Genomic DNA, 14086 nt, shown 5'->3' on the forward strand with positions numbered 1-14086 from the left:
TTGGAAATAAAGTAAAACAGTATGATTCTTGCCTACCAAGCACAGAGGGTTCAAAAGAATATTCAGTCAGTCAGCATTTGCAGGTGCTTCATGAATGCACCTTTAATAACTGGATTATAGAACTCATTTTTTGTCTACTAGAGATTTTCTTAAATAGATTTCTTTGGCTCCAGCTGAATCCTGATAACACCATGGGATTGCTGGTCTGAGGAGGAAACATTTTAAATTTCTAGCTAGCAGTAACATCCTTTCTCATTGAGGACATTAACCCTAGGTGCAGAGGGAATTTATTGGGCTTTTCAATAACCCTGAAGATCTAAGTTGCCAGAGCTTCCAAAAGTCTGTTTTGTTATTATTCTTTCTCACCATGATGATGTAATTCAGTGTTGATGCAAAAGTTTTCTTGGGGGGCTCAAGCTCGTGGTATCCTACAAGCAGCAAAAGCATCTGGGAACAGATCAGAACCACCTAGAACATGATCCTGGAGCATGCAAGAGCTCGTCCGTACGTACTCACCACAAACTTCTGGCAGGCTTCTTTCTCTCCAGCTCCTCCCTTTCTGTTGTTCTGACTGGAAACATTTTCACTGATGCAGTCACAGGTTTTTTAAAGGTTTTTTAATTTTTTTGTTGTTCTGGGAAAAGACATTTTCCTGGGAGGACCTACTCAGAATAACACTCATTTCCAGATGAGATCACATTAATCTGTCAACATTTTAACAATATGAGGTAAGACTTATCTCTATGGATGGATAGTCCTCAAACAGTTGTCTTCAGTACAGTTCAGCAGAGCACTATTTGGGATATCAGTTGTTAATTATAAGAAAACAATTTAAAAGCCAAAAAGGAGGACAGGAATGCTTGAAAACTTTTGTTTGTTTGTTTTATTTTTCTGTAGTATTACGATACAGGTAAAAGCTGTATGAATCAGAGAAACGTAGAATAGCTGAGGTTGGAAGGGGCCTCTGGAGATTGTGTAGTCCAACCACCCTACTGAAGGTGGGTCAGCCAAAGCAGGTTGCCCCAGATCTTGTCCAGTCAGGTTTTGAATATCTCCAAGGATGAAGACTCTACAACCTCTCTGGGCAACCTGTGCAGGTGTCTGACCACCCTTACAGTAAAATAGTTTTTTCTATGCTTAAGTTGAATTTCCTGCATTTCAATTTATGCCCATTGCTTCTTGGCCTGTCAGTGTGAACTACTGAGAAGTGCCTGGCTCCATCTTCTCTACTCCCGTCATCAGGTATTTATAAACATTGACAAGATCCTCCTAAGCCTTCTCTTCTCCAGGGTGAACAGTCCCAGCGCTCTCAGACTCTCCTTATATGATAGATAGTCCAGTCCCTTAATCGCCTTTGTGGCCCTTTGTTGTACTAACTCCAGTATGTCCTTGTCTCTCTTGTACTGGGTAAGCCCAGAACTGGACACAGTAGTTCAGGTATGGCCTCGCCAGTGCTGAGCAGAGGGGAAGGATCACCTCCTTGGACCTGCTGGCAATGTTCTTCCTAATACAGCTCAGGATGCTGATAAGTGTAAAGTAATTTAAATTTGCAGTTGTTACATTTTTGCACTTCTGTTACAGAAAAGATAAAGTGTACTTTGGAGTTTATATTTGGACATATAAAGAAATAAATTAATTTTATGTATTCTTCCCTTTTAAAGAGTTACTAATCAGTATTCCCGATGTATATTTCATATGCAATTGGTTTAGCCCATTCTTATTTTCTAATTTCTTTCAGTGGCCTCATTCTCATAGAGAAATTATCTATCACACAGAGGAAAAAAATTATTTTACAGAAAATGGGAAAAGAGGGATGCCAACAGGTTCTTTTTATCAATTAGAAACTGATGGGGCAAAGATGAAGAGACTAGATGGAGGAACACATGGAGTCAAAGACAGCTTATTCCAAGAACTGGCAACACCCACATATGTGTGCAGTCAGGAAAGATTTCAAAGAAAAAGAAGGGAGGAAGTTGAAGAGTAAGAGGAATAAAAAATGAGGAAAGGATGGGATCAGTGAGGCAGGATAAATATTGTCTGTTGGACGATAAACATATCTTGAGTATACTAAATGCTGTTATAGGGGAAAGAAATTAAATATAAAATTTAATTTAGCAAGTTTTGGTCGAAGAATTTAGAAACACCCTGATTAAAGAAAGGCAAAAGGAGGATCTGAGGAAAGCATCAAACTTGGCAAACAGAGTTTGCAAGCAAAATGGAAAACAGAAGAAAAAACGCTGCTTTTATTGAAAGTGGTAGTGTTAAAATGTCATTGTGTGCCATTGTGTGGATTTGATATTTGGAATTTTTCCAGAACTGTTGAGTCTACCAGGAGCGGAGTTAGATAGGAAAGGAGATTCAGGTGTATAGAAAAGAGGCTTATTTTTCTAAATACTTTTTTAATAAAGGTCTTAATTTATGTGCCTGGAGAAGAGGAAAAAGTAGTTGAATGCTAGGTAAAAAGGAGTTAAATGAATCAACTCTGAAGTAAAGAGAGGAGAGAGAAGGAGGAATCAAGGACACAGTATAATTAAAAATGGGATATTGTAACTTAGATACCAAAACCATTCACGTATCCAGTGTTGCAAATTGTTACTGCAGCCCTCTTTATTACATCTGATGCTGTGAACATATTATCATCCAAATGTGCAATTAATGTCCTTTGATGGGCACTTGGTCGACAAGCCCAAGAAAGAGTACAGTAACATTCACTGTCCTGAAGGCCAAATACCTCCTTTGCTTGTGCCATGTCTCAGCCAGCTTGTGAAGCAGAATTGGAAGTCACTCTTGATCCATTATATACAATTCAGTAGTACACAGTAAATTCAGAAATTCTTCTTAGACTGTATCTCCAATATTTACGTGATTTACAGTCTATTAAAAATAGCCACAAAAAGCAGTGAACACTGGAACAACTTCTTGCAATTTTTAAATACTCAATACTTCCTTTTGTATGACAATCATGATATACAAATTTATCCTTCAAAAGTAATAAACTGATGAGAGATTAGTTATAGTGGTTTCTTAGTGAGTCTTCAGACTATACCAGTTAAGAAAAGTGCAGTATGAGAACCAATATTATTAATCATCTGTTACAAGTGTGAAGGGTAAGTAGCATTCTCTAGCTATGCGTCTGTAAGTGGTAGTTACTCTATATATTTGCTTTTCAAGTTAATGTCTTCAATCCTTTACCTACTGCTACAATTTGAACTGCAGAAAGAAACAACCAGAAGAATATTTTTCCCCAACTCTTAAAAAAAAAATAAAATGCCTGCAATAAATGTTTAAATGAAAAAGCCAGGATGCATTCAGCTGTTTTCTGTCTAGACTTTTATGTTAAGCATGGACAAGTTTCTTCTGGTATACTGAAATATATCTGGTGTATGTGAATGGCCCCGAAAATGTCAAATGTTGGGGATAAATGCTACCAATGGTAGCATGACTCCATGCATCTGTTCCTGTCAGTATCTACTGTTTGTTAAATAATGCATTTATTCATACAGTTTTTATTCAGTGCGGCTATCAGTACGTAGCATGCCATTGTATGTCAAATATTTGTTTTATTTTTCCAAATGATATTCCATAGTACTTGGTGAATATGCCTGGCCACCACCCTTGGAGTCCAGATGTTGTATTGATGCACTCGTGAAGTCACCACATTCTTGGCATATAGCTGCACAAGAAGCATATTTGCACAAACTAGGTGTAGCCTAGAAAAGCTAATTTTTCTGTTGCTCTTTTTTTTTTTTTTCATTGACTATGAAGGGGAGAGACAGGCAACCTCTTCTGAGGGACTCAAATCCAAAGCCTTCATGAGGGGGGAAAATTACTTAGGAAAAGCTAAAGAAGATTAATCTTTGTGAATATCCACCAAGGTTTTTTTTGTTGGTGTTTCAGGATTGGTCACGTTCCTGAATTTTGTGATACGCAGATTCTTTACCCCAAAAACATCTAGAATCACAAGATCACAGAATTTTTCACATTGGAAAGGACCTCTGGAGGTCACCTAGTCCAACTTTCTTCTCCAACTATGTCCAGTTAGAGCAGGTTCCTCAGAAAATTAGAGGTCTAGAAAGTTCTGCTGCCAGATTCTTCTTCTGAATTTGGATTAAGTTCATTATTTTCTTCTTCTTCATGCTAAACAATCCCAAGTGTCTCAGCCTCTCATTGCATGAGAGATGCTTCAATCCCTTAATTATCTGTTTCCATCATCATTTCTCATTATAGTCTCCTTCACAGCACATCTGCATCTGGAAAACTAAGACAACTCCCGCAAAAGAGGAAGCATCTGTGTACTTGTGGTTCAGAGGCAGATTGCTAGGCTGTATGAGGGACATCATAAAACTATAAAGGGCTTGTCCTGTGTTAGGCTGGGATAGGGTTAATTTTCACAAGAAGCTGGGAGGGGGCACAGCCAGGATAGCTGACCTGAACTAGCCAAGAGGATATTCGATACCATATGACATCATGCTCAGTATATAACCTGGGGCTGCTGGCCAGGGGGAAGAGGGATCGCAGCTTGGGAACAGGCTGAGCCTTGGGTTCGGGGTGGTGAGCAATTGCATTATGCATCACTCACTTTATATATTCTTTTCTTAGTATTATTTTTATTATTATTTCTGCTCTCCTTGTGTTATCCTATTAAACTCATCTCAACCCACGAGAGTTGGGTGTTTTTCTTCCAATTCTCCTCCCTATCCCAGCAGGGCGGGGAGGACTGAGCAAGACACCACATGCCGCTTTTCTGCCAGCTGGGCTTAAACCACGACAAGGCTCTATCATAAAAGATGTTAAAACCACCAAAGAGCTTTCTGACAATCCTTTCTGGAATTGCACTAGACTCATCTCAAATCTCTCTTGATACTTTGTTCTATATTTCAATTCCTCAATAGTGAGATTTGCAAGTCATCGCTAACACCACTAATATCTTCAGTATTGACATATACATTAGTATTTGACTCTACATTGGTACTAGAATCAATTGCTAGATTGACTGCAGATACACTCATCAATCATTGATGATTTCTTTGCTGTTTTGTTCAGGTTCTGTAATAATTTCAAGGCAATGACCTGTTCTTAATTGGCCTCTGGAGGAAGCTATCTTGCTCCACTGACTGCAGCAGGAGTTTAAGGAGTCTGACTTCTTAATATAGCTAGGACAAATGAGTATTCCTACTGCATGTCTAGCCAACGTAGCTATCTGCTACAGGAAGAACGATGTTAATCTATGTATCTACATGAATGATCAAGAAGTGCAGAAAGAATAGGGGCATCTTATAGCTGTTCTTATTTAAAGAGAGATCTCTCTTAGATCGTTAATAAGTGAGAAAGTCTCTCCCGATTCTGCTGAGATAATATGTTTGAACAGGACTGCACTCTTTAGAAATTAGGAGGCTGTGACTTTCCAAAAAATACAAAGCAATACCGTAAATGTGACTCGACCATGAGTATTACTCATTCATGCCACTAAAAACATTTTCAGTATGATGGGATCATTAAGTTTAGATAGTGAATGAGCAGAAGGGTAATGTCACCATCTACAAGGTTAGAGAAATACAGGTATAATTCAGTTCTGCAGCTTCCTTGAGACATGGTCAGCTGCAGACACATATGTAGAACATATTGCATATGGGCAGGTTTGAGGAGAAACTGGATTTCCAGCAGTGCTAAGAGTGTAAAATTTGCCCAAGTTGTTCTGTGTTCCCTACCGTTTAGAATTCCTTGCATCTAAAGCTGACTAAAGCCAGTGCATGAGGGTAACCAGCAGTGACTGTAAAGGGCAGTCTCTTGAAAAGGAAAAAGTGAGTATACTGTATCTGATGTTTTTCAAAATACGTAGGCTGTCTTGGTAGAGCTCTGTGCTGTTTGGCTAGATAGTTTTTAATACCTAAACAAGCTTAACACTGCCTTGGTCAGCAATCATTTAAGTACTGTTAACACAATGATTAGTATCAACGTCAGCAGCATGAGGAGAAATTGCCTGGTGTGGTCTTCACAGGAGAATAAACTTGGAAATCTGTGTACCCTTATTTTAATTTGCAAGAGGATTAGTATTTATTTATCCTTTCTACTTCAATAACGTCACTATCTAATACTTCTCACTTACAATGAACTCTCATTTAACCTGAAACATACTGGTTTGTGTTTTCAGTATTACCCTCAAAATTATAGAAAAAAAAAATGTTTTTTCTACCTTCTATTAGTATTTTCTTAGGTTGGTGCAGACTGTTATTACAGCTCTCCATTGTATTATTTTCATTTTTGTAGCATTACTTATGCAGTAATATTCCATTGGCAGACCTTCAGAAATTACTTTCCCAACTGAGAGCCTGTTTCTATCTGTAATCTACAACATATGACACAGTATGATGTATGCAGTTTTGGAATATTGTAGCATTATTTTTCCTTTTACCATAATTGCCAGGATCAGTACAACCCGGAGCAGGATTCATCTTTTTAGAGTGGTGCTGCATTTGAACATATAGTTAAATAATTTCCTCTGTAATCCTGTCCTGATTTTGGCTGGGATAGAGTTAATTTTCTTTCTAGTAGCTGGTATAGTGTTATGTTTTGGGTTCAGGGTGAGAAGAATGTTGGTAACACACTGATGTTTTCAGTTGTTGCTAAGTAGTGTTTAGACTAAGTCAAGTATTTTTCAGCTTCTCATGCCCAGCCAGCAAGAAGGCTGGAGGGGCACAAGAAGCTGGGAGGGGACACAGCCAGGGCACCTGACCCAAACTGGCCAAAGGGGTATTCCATACCATGCGACACTGGGTGTCATGCCCAGTATATAAACTGGGCGGAGTTGGGCGGGGAGGGATCGCTGCTCAGAACTAACTGGGCGTTGGTTGGTGGATGTAAGCAGTTGCATTCTGTATCACTTGTTTTGTATATTCCAGTCCTTTTATTAATATTATTGTAATTTTATTATTGTTATTACTATCATTATTAGTTTCTTCTTTTCTGTTCTGTTAAACTGTTCTTATCTCAACCCATGAGTTTTACTTTTTTTCTGAATCTCTCCCCCTTCCCACTGGGTGAGGGGGGGAAGTGAGCGGGCAGCTGCATGGTGCTTAGTTGCTGGCTGGGGTTAAACCACGACAAATCCTCAGGGCTTCTTTCTTGCATTACTGCTTTCAAAAGATCAGTCTCCAACTTGATATATAAGATTACCAATTACTTTTATCTATTGAATCTCATTAATTTGAATTCTGTCCATCTCTAACCTTGCCAGATCATTTTGCAATTTTAATTTTTGCAGCTGCATATTTGAGAAGTATGATTTTTAAAGATTTTCTAGGCTACTGTGCTGTGGCACATGTCCAGTTCCATTAGTATAATAGGAAATCTTGTAATTCCCCATTGCAGAAGGAACCAGATGAGCAGACCTTGTGAGACAACATTTCATCCTGACTAATGTGATTTTTGTTTTATTTTTTGGATGTACAGTTAAACATTATTCCAACACAATAAAACAATAAAGCGTCTTCATAGTTCAAACCCCGTATGTTTGGGAAGGATATGAAACTTAAATTTCTTATGTGAAAGTGAGACAGCCCTCAGACCTTCTAAGACAATAAATGTCATCCTTATGATTCTCAAAAGACAAACATTATCCAATGTGCAAAAAATCTGAAAAATATAGAAAGGAGAAAGCAGCTTGCTCTTGAACATTGCTTTCTAAATAAGCTATTCAAATATTTCAGCAGTATTTCTCAGCTGAGAACAATCTAGTCTTTTCTTATTAGATTGCAAGCCAGAGCATAAAGTAGAAGATGACCAGATGATTAGAGGTAGAGGAAGTATATTCCTATTGACCCCGTTGTTTCTTCCTTTTGATTACCAAGTACTTTAGAAAGGTTCAAAGAGAAATAGAAATGCACTGAAATGAAAGTAAAACTAATCTGCAAGGATTGTTATGTTGTTCTTCCATTTCAAAAACCTTACTTAGCACCTTCTACGAAACTGATGCCCTGAGTTGATTAAGTAAGTACATGAATGGGTTGGAAAATTCAGTCAAGTTGAAGTATCCACAGCATCTGAGTGACACAAAACTGTGAAAGATGCTGTTTGATATGTCTGTTTGAACTCATCTGTGTTACTAATGACTTCCCTAATGGGGAGAAAAATCATCATGTATCTGCAAATTAGCCAGAATACTGTTCCACAGCCAATTAGCCAAAGATCTGTCCACAGTATTGTGACCTTCAGTTTTTGTTATTTCTGCTAATTTTACTTAGAATTTATGTCACCTTTAAAGGACTCCAACAGTACATATGTCAGCCAATCTAATAGGTTGCATAGAAACTTCTAATGTATTACCAAGTGCTTTTCCCTTTATATTAGCATTACCTGTTGAAGTAGGCTCAATTTCAATGTTTCTGTCCCAGTACTGAAATCTGTCATGATTGTAGACTGAATAAAAGATCATCTATCTTTCTGACCTTTGGACTCTGTTGGAATCATGACCAGCTAGTAATAAGAGCAAAAGTGATAGTTTCACAGGCACGATGCTATGGAGTTCATTTCCAGTGAGAGGTAAAAATGGTCTCACCACATGCAGAAATAGAAGTAGAAAACATATGATTTCTAAATATCCACACTGCCACACTAGCCTTGTATCCCTCCTTGTATGAAAGTAATCAAACTGTATGAATGGAAATGAAAGAGGAAGGAAAAGGATTTTCTTTCCACATACAAATAATTGAGAAGTTTTAAAATATTAGTTCAGATACCATGCAGGTACCTACTAGATAGGTTAGGCATCAATAGAACAACTGCTTATCAGTTGGAAATGGGCAAACTGTTAATACAGCAACAGACTAATGAGTACCGGATTTTCTTAAAGGAAATTGAAATGTTTTGAAAAGAAGTATGAAGGCTTAGAAGACAAAACACAGAATACAATAATAGTTTGGGTTTTTTTCCATTTACTCCCCTTCTGTCTCTTTCTTTCTTTCCCTGGTGGTGGTGGTGGTCCGTGGCCTGACAGATTTTGAGGCACAGCTATAAGCGAGTGCTGTAGATCATCCCTATAGGCATCTTGTTATATTGAATTCATTAGGAACAAAGCAAAAGGCCTTCTCAAGTATGTCCAAGTATATCTGGAAACACAACATAAATTCCTTGAAATCTCTTTCAGATTTGATGATGGTATTGCATTCAGAAAGTTGGAATCTGAAAATCAGAGGGATTGTTTCAGTTTCATAAGTATTAAATTTCTGGGACTTTAGCACTACCTGTGGAGTATCAGAAATATTTCTGGTTCCAAGTAATGGTTATGTTAGTCCCATGACAGAGGGAACAGCTCTAACATAAGAAAGAAAATTTTGTTGAGTGAATCCCAGGATGGCAGCATATGTCAAGTTAATATTGTCAAAGCATCTGCAAATTACTCTGGAGGATATAGGGGTTTTGTTGTTTGTTTTTTCCCAATTCTTCAAATATATGACTCAAAATACTAGTAAGATGTAGTCATTTTAGAGAAATAAGATTAGAGATGCTGCTCTTTGGCTACTACATCTAACAGGTTGAACTGCCTTTTCCACGCTGTATGAAATGTGCATTATTTTTTTCCATGACGGTGTGAATTTTTAAGTTTCTTTTCTCTCTTTGATATAATTGCTGTTGCAAGATTTCACTACATGACTACATAGGAACATTATATTATTTTTGGCAAAAAATAAAGTACACCTTTTTGTGATTGTGAACAAGGAGACGGGTTTATTGCAGTGGTTGTCAGTCTCAGCAATTGCTAATTAATACAGCTGAAATACATGACCGTATCTTTTACTCATAATAACCTAAACTATGCAAATTATCAAGGTTTCTTGTTTCTGTGTCAGAAAACATTCTGAAAGGAAATCTTTTCCACAGAAAAAGAGAATGACCAGTAAAATAAATGAAGTGTGTCTGCTTAGGAACAAGTATTTTATGCATAATTATTTCACATCTTGCAAATTAACTACACCTTATGTGCCTGGGAATTACAGAAAACTGAAATGATGTACTTAGGGCATATTGGAATTTACTATGCAACTATATTTCTTGTTGCATTTTATATTTTTTGGGAGTGCTTGCAACATAAGACTCCAGGAAGGAGACATCAGTGGTGGTATTCTTTGTTAATGTTTTGGCATAGGTGTATTTCCCAGAGGTCAAATACATATTCTGCTTATTTACCCTTTTTGTAGCTTCTCTGTATCATGCAGAAATGTAGGTGTGCAAACTATTGATAAGGTAAAGATTCAGGAATGTAAGTGAAAATCCCCAGGAAAAGGCCAAAAAGTTCTGTTGGGCTTCTACTGAAGTGAAATGGAAAAAAGAAAGAGCTTCCAGAAAAGTTTCTGAAAGACCAGGCAGAGGTAGGAGCGAGCCTAGGAAACCACACAAGTCAAGTGAGGACAGAGCTTGTAGAGTCTTTAAGGACAAAACTTTTTCTGTGCTTACCTGGGCTGTCTAGTCACTACCACAATGTAAGTAATAAATAGTATTCAGAAACTATCTGTGGAATGCAAATGGAACTATTAGTATAACCTTCTTAAAAAGAGGAGGAATAAATACTGTCACCTGAGTACAATACCACAGCTGTATTTTAGTAGGAGACACTTCAAAAAAAAAGCTTGGTGTTTCCTGTTAACTTTTGTGGGGAGCTAGAAATATTTACTGCTGTTTGTATTGAACAATACATGGACATTTCAGTGTAAAGGAAATCTGTTTATTAGTGTGTACCAAACTCCAAATTCATGCAGAATGTCCCCATATGTGTTCTACTTTTTGTTTTCAGCTGTTAATTAAATAAGAGAGAACATTTTGTATTTTAATTTATTGTACTTTATTAAACTCCTATGCTAGAGCCTCGAGTTGGCTTGAACGTTGTGGTAAAATTGCCCTGTTTGGGGCAATTCTCACTTCAAACAGAGCAATCAAAAAGCTTACAGAACGCTTTTGAAGCTCATGTCCTTTAAATAGAGAATAATAAACTAGATGAGATCACTCTTTAAACAAGTAGAACTCAGATCTGCTGAAAGAGATCAAACACAGAGTATTATAAATAGATTTTCTTTCCATCCACTAGCTCCTTGAGGACTGTCTTCTCCTTCAAGCATTTGTTTGCCAGTTGATACCTTTCAGTAGCTGGCTTCTGTTCAGGCTCCACGGGCTTCTTTGCTCCATCAACCAGGCTTGGCAAGGGTTTACTCTCTGTGCCCTGCGCAAGACTGCTGCTCCACTCAGTCTCCATGCTTGGAGATTGCTAGCTGGCTAGAAGTACTCCTGGCTTCTCCAATGCTGCCAACTGTTCATTTGCCGTCCAAGGGAGCAGTCGCCCTCTCCCAGAGGGTTCCCCCTGCCCCAGGGTGTGGGAGCCAGGACTAGATAGTTAGGCAGCCACTTTTTCTCTGATCCAACTTCACCATTTTTAGCAAAATATACCTAACACAGAAAACGGAAACAAACCAGTTCTGGCATCCATCACAGCTATCAATTTCTTAAGAGGAATTGGTGTCTTTCCAAACAGAATCAGATATAGACATAGATGTAGGAATAAAGTTTGAAAATAAGATTCTAAAAAGACTCCATGTAAGTGCTAGCCTTGTCTAAGCAATAGCAGTAGAGTTTTTTCATTGGTTTGCTCTCAAGTCTGTGTAGACAGGAAAGCTTGCAGATGTTTAGGTTTGAAATTGATGGCGCACATAATTAATTGCATTTAGACATAGCATTTATAAAAATGCTTCTGACAAACAGCTTTCCTGCAAAGGAGTGTTATGTTGGTGCTATTTGAAGCACTTTCTGCAAAGGCTCTGTGTTGGTATTTCCATTACAGAACTCTTTCTTTCTGTTCTTTCAGTAAAAATTCACTCCAGGCTGAAACATGGAACATCTGATATCAGCTCTTGATCAGTGGTTGTTTTTATCAGTTTTCCAGAAAATTGACTGAGCTGAGATTTCTATGTTGCACAAAGGGTAAAAAAGGTGTGGAGGGGAGGAAATGAGGGAGAGGAGCAGTAGGAATGTAGTTGATGCAGGTGGCTTATATTTCAATAGGTTTTTTGTCTACCAGTAGGATCGAAATGGTGTGCTATTGGCATCATCTGTAGTCCATTTGTGCTCTGGTGGGATTCATTACAGTTCTTTTAGTGCATGAAATTCTGCACATTGCTCCGTCTATAGGAAAATATTTCAACAGCTACAAAAATCTTTATCATGAAGCAGTAGCAAAGGAAAATTATAACAAAATAAAATATGATGTAAGATTATATACTGCATTTTTAAAATATTTTCTGATTAAGGGGAGGCAAAAATCATCACTTTCAAATTATGGGGTGCTGAGGGTTTTTTTGTAGTTCCTATGCTATTCTCCAAATTATATATATGGGTGTGGTGGTAATCAAACCATTTGGAAGCACTGGGTCATTTTGAAAATAATTTTGTTTGAAAGGTCAGCAATGTGAAATAAAGTACCATTCTTACAACTGCTCAGTTTGCATCTGACTAGAATTGAAATGCTGAGAAGTGAATTCTGAGTCCCCATCCACTTCCTGAAAGATAGCAAAAGCTTCACTGTTGTGAGGACTTTTGGCTAGTAAAGCCACAGTCATCAGCTTTGCCTGCTATTCTGGGTTGGTAGAAGCTTGCTTCTATGTACTTTTTGTTTTCTTGAGCTTGTTTTTGTTGCCTGTTATGTCAGCATATCGATATATGCATAGCTTTTCATTTTGTGGCTTTTGTTTTGTTTGCTTCTTTGCTTTAATGTTGCACCTATTTTCCATCATTATATGAATTTTATATTATATACTACATAATTATTTCTTTCTTGCTGTGGCTGGCCGGAAGATGTCTCAGTTATGTTTGGAATGTGTCCATTACACACAAACTTAGTCACTTTGATGTGCCTTGGAGCAGTTCATGGCATGCTTGTATGTTAGGTCTGCTTAAGCTGTCACCTTTCAGTCATCAGACCCTGCTGAGAATAAGTCAAGCTTTAGCTGGCCTACCCTGAAATGACCAGTAAATTCAGCTTGAGATCACTGTAAAGAAACCTGAATGGTAGCCTTAGAAGACAACAAATTCAAGTGACATTTTTGCTGAATCTTCATTTTGCTGCTTATTTTGGTGTAAATCTTCCTGTATTGACAGCACTTGGAGAGCCTTGCAATGGGGCAGAAACATCTAGATTTAGTAGCAAAAGAACCACAGTAAAGCTTTTTTTATATCATTGGAAGATATAGATGTTAGGAGAAACAAATCTAAGAGCCTTTGGGGATTTTAGAAAGAGGTGAGTGAGAACAGCATTAGGGACTTGAACACCTTGGTTCTTCTCACAAATCAAATCAAAGCATAGCTCTCCCAGTAATTATAATAGTCTGATTTTACTTTTGACTTTCAGAAGCTTAGTATAAAAATAGACTCACTGAAGATTCAAATACTGTCAGGTCAAAGATTTGAATATAGATGCATACAGCAATACCTTCTGAGTTACAGAGGCTTTTTTATTGTTTGCTTAGGAGAATTATGGTGTTTAGTTACTTATGATACCGGTATTTCTATGCTGCAGAAAGACTTGATTAATATATGTCAATCCTGAAATGGCTTTACTGCAGAGAAATGGAATGTTTGGGGATGTTTTGACTGTTTTTCAATAGAAAATGTGGGTTAATCTAAACATAGGCTTTAATATATTTAAAATTTTAAAGCATTAGCTAATATGACATCTTGAATTTAAGTAGATCTACCTGCTACTCTTCCCTTAGTGGTTTCATGCAAACAAAATTTTGTTAGGAAGGATTTTCTGATAGAAGATCGAATTTTTAGTCATAATCAAAAAAGTAAACCACTATATTCAATTACCTCAAACCTTTAAATGTATTATATATGCATGTAGAAGTGGAACTTTCAATATATTCATCATAAGAAATACCCTTACAGCATTCAAGAAATCTGATATTCCAGTTCAATATGAGTATTAATGGATGTGGGAAAAATCTGTAGGCAAGCTATGCAATGCTCGACTTCTTAGTTGAAAATATAGTTTGTTAGTAGATGAAAACAGGATTCTCAATATTCAGCCACATTTGTAAATACATGA

The 14086-nt window shown here is 37.4% G+C and overlaps 1 protein-coding gene across 4 annotated transcripts in view; it reads left to right on the plus strand.

The window, feature by feature from the left end:
- CADM2 (cell adhesion molecule 2) overlaps positions 1-14086 on the plus strand; it is a 697459-nt gene that overhangs the window by 547938 nt on the left and 135435 nt on the right. The gene's annotated exons all lie outside the window — the stretch shown is intronic.

Source organism: Haliaeetus albicilla, chromosome 6, assembly GCF_947461875.1.
Source record: "Haliaeetus albicilla chromosome 6, bHalAlb1.1, whole genome shotgun sequence".
Classification (NCBI taxonomy): Eukaryota; Metazoa; Chordata; class Aves; order Accipitriformes; family Accipitridae; genus Haliaeetus; species Haliaeetus albicilla.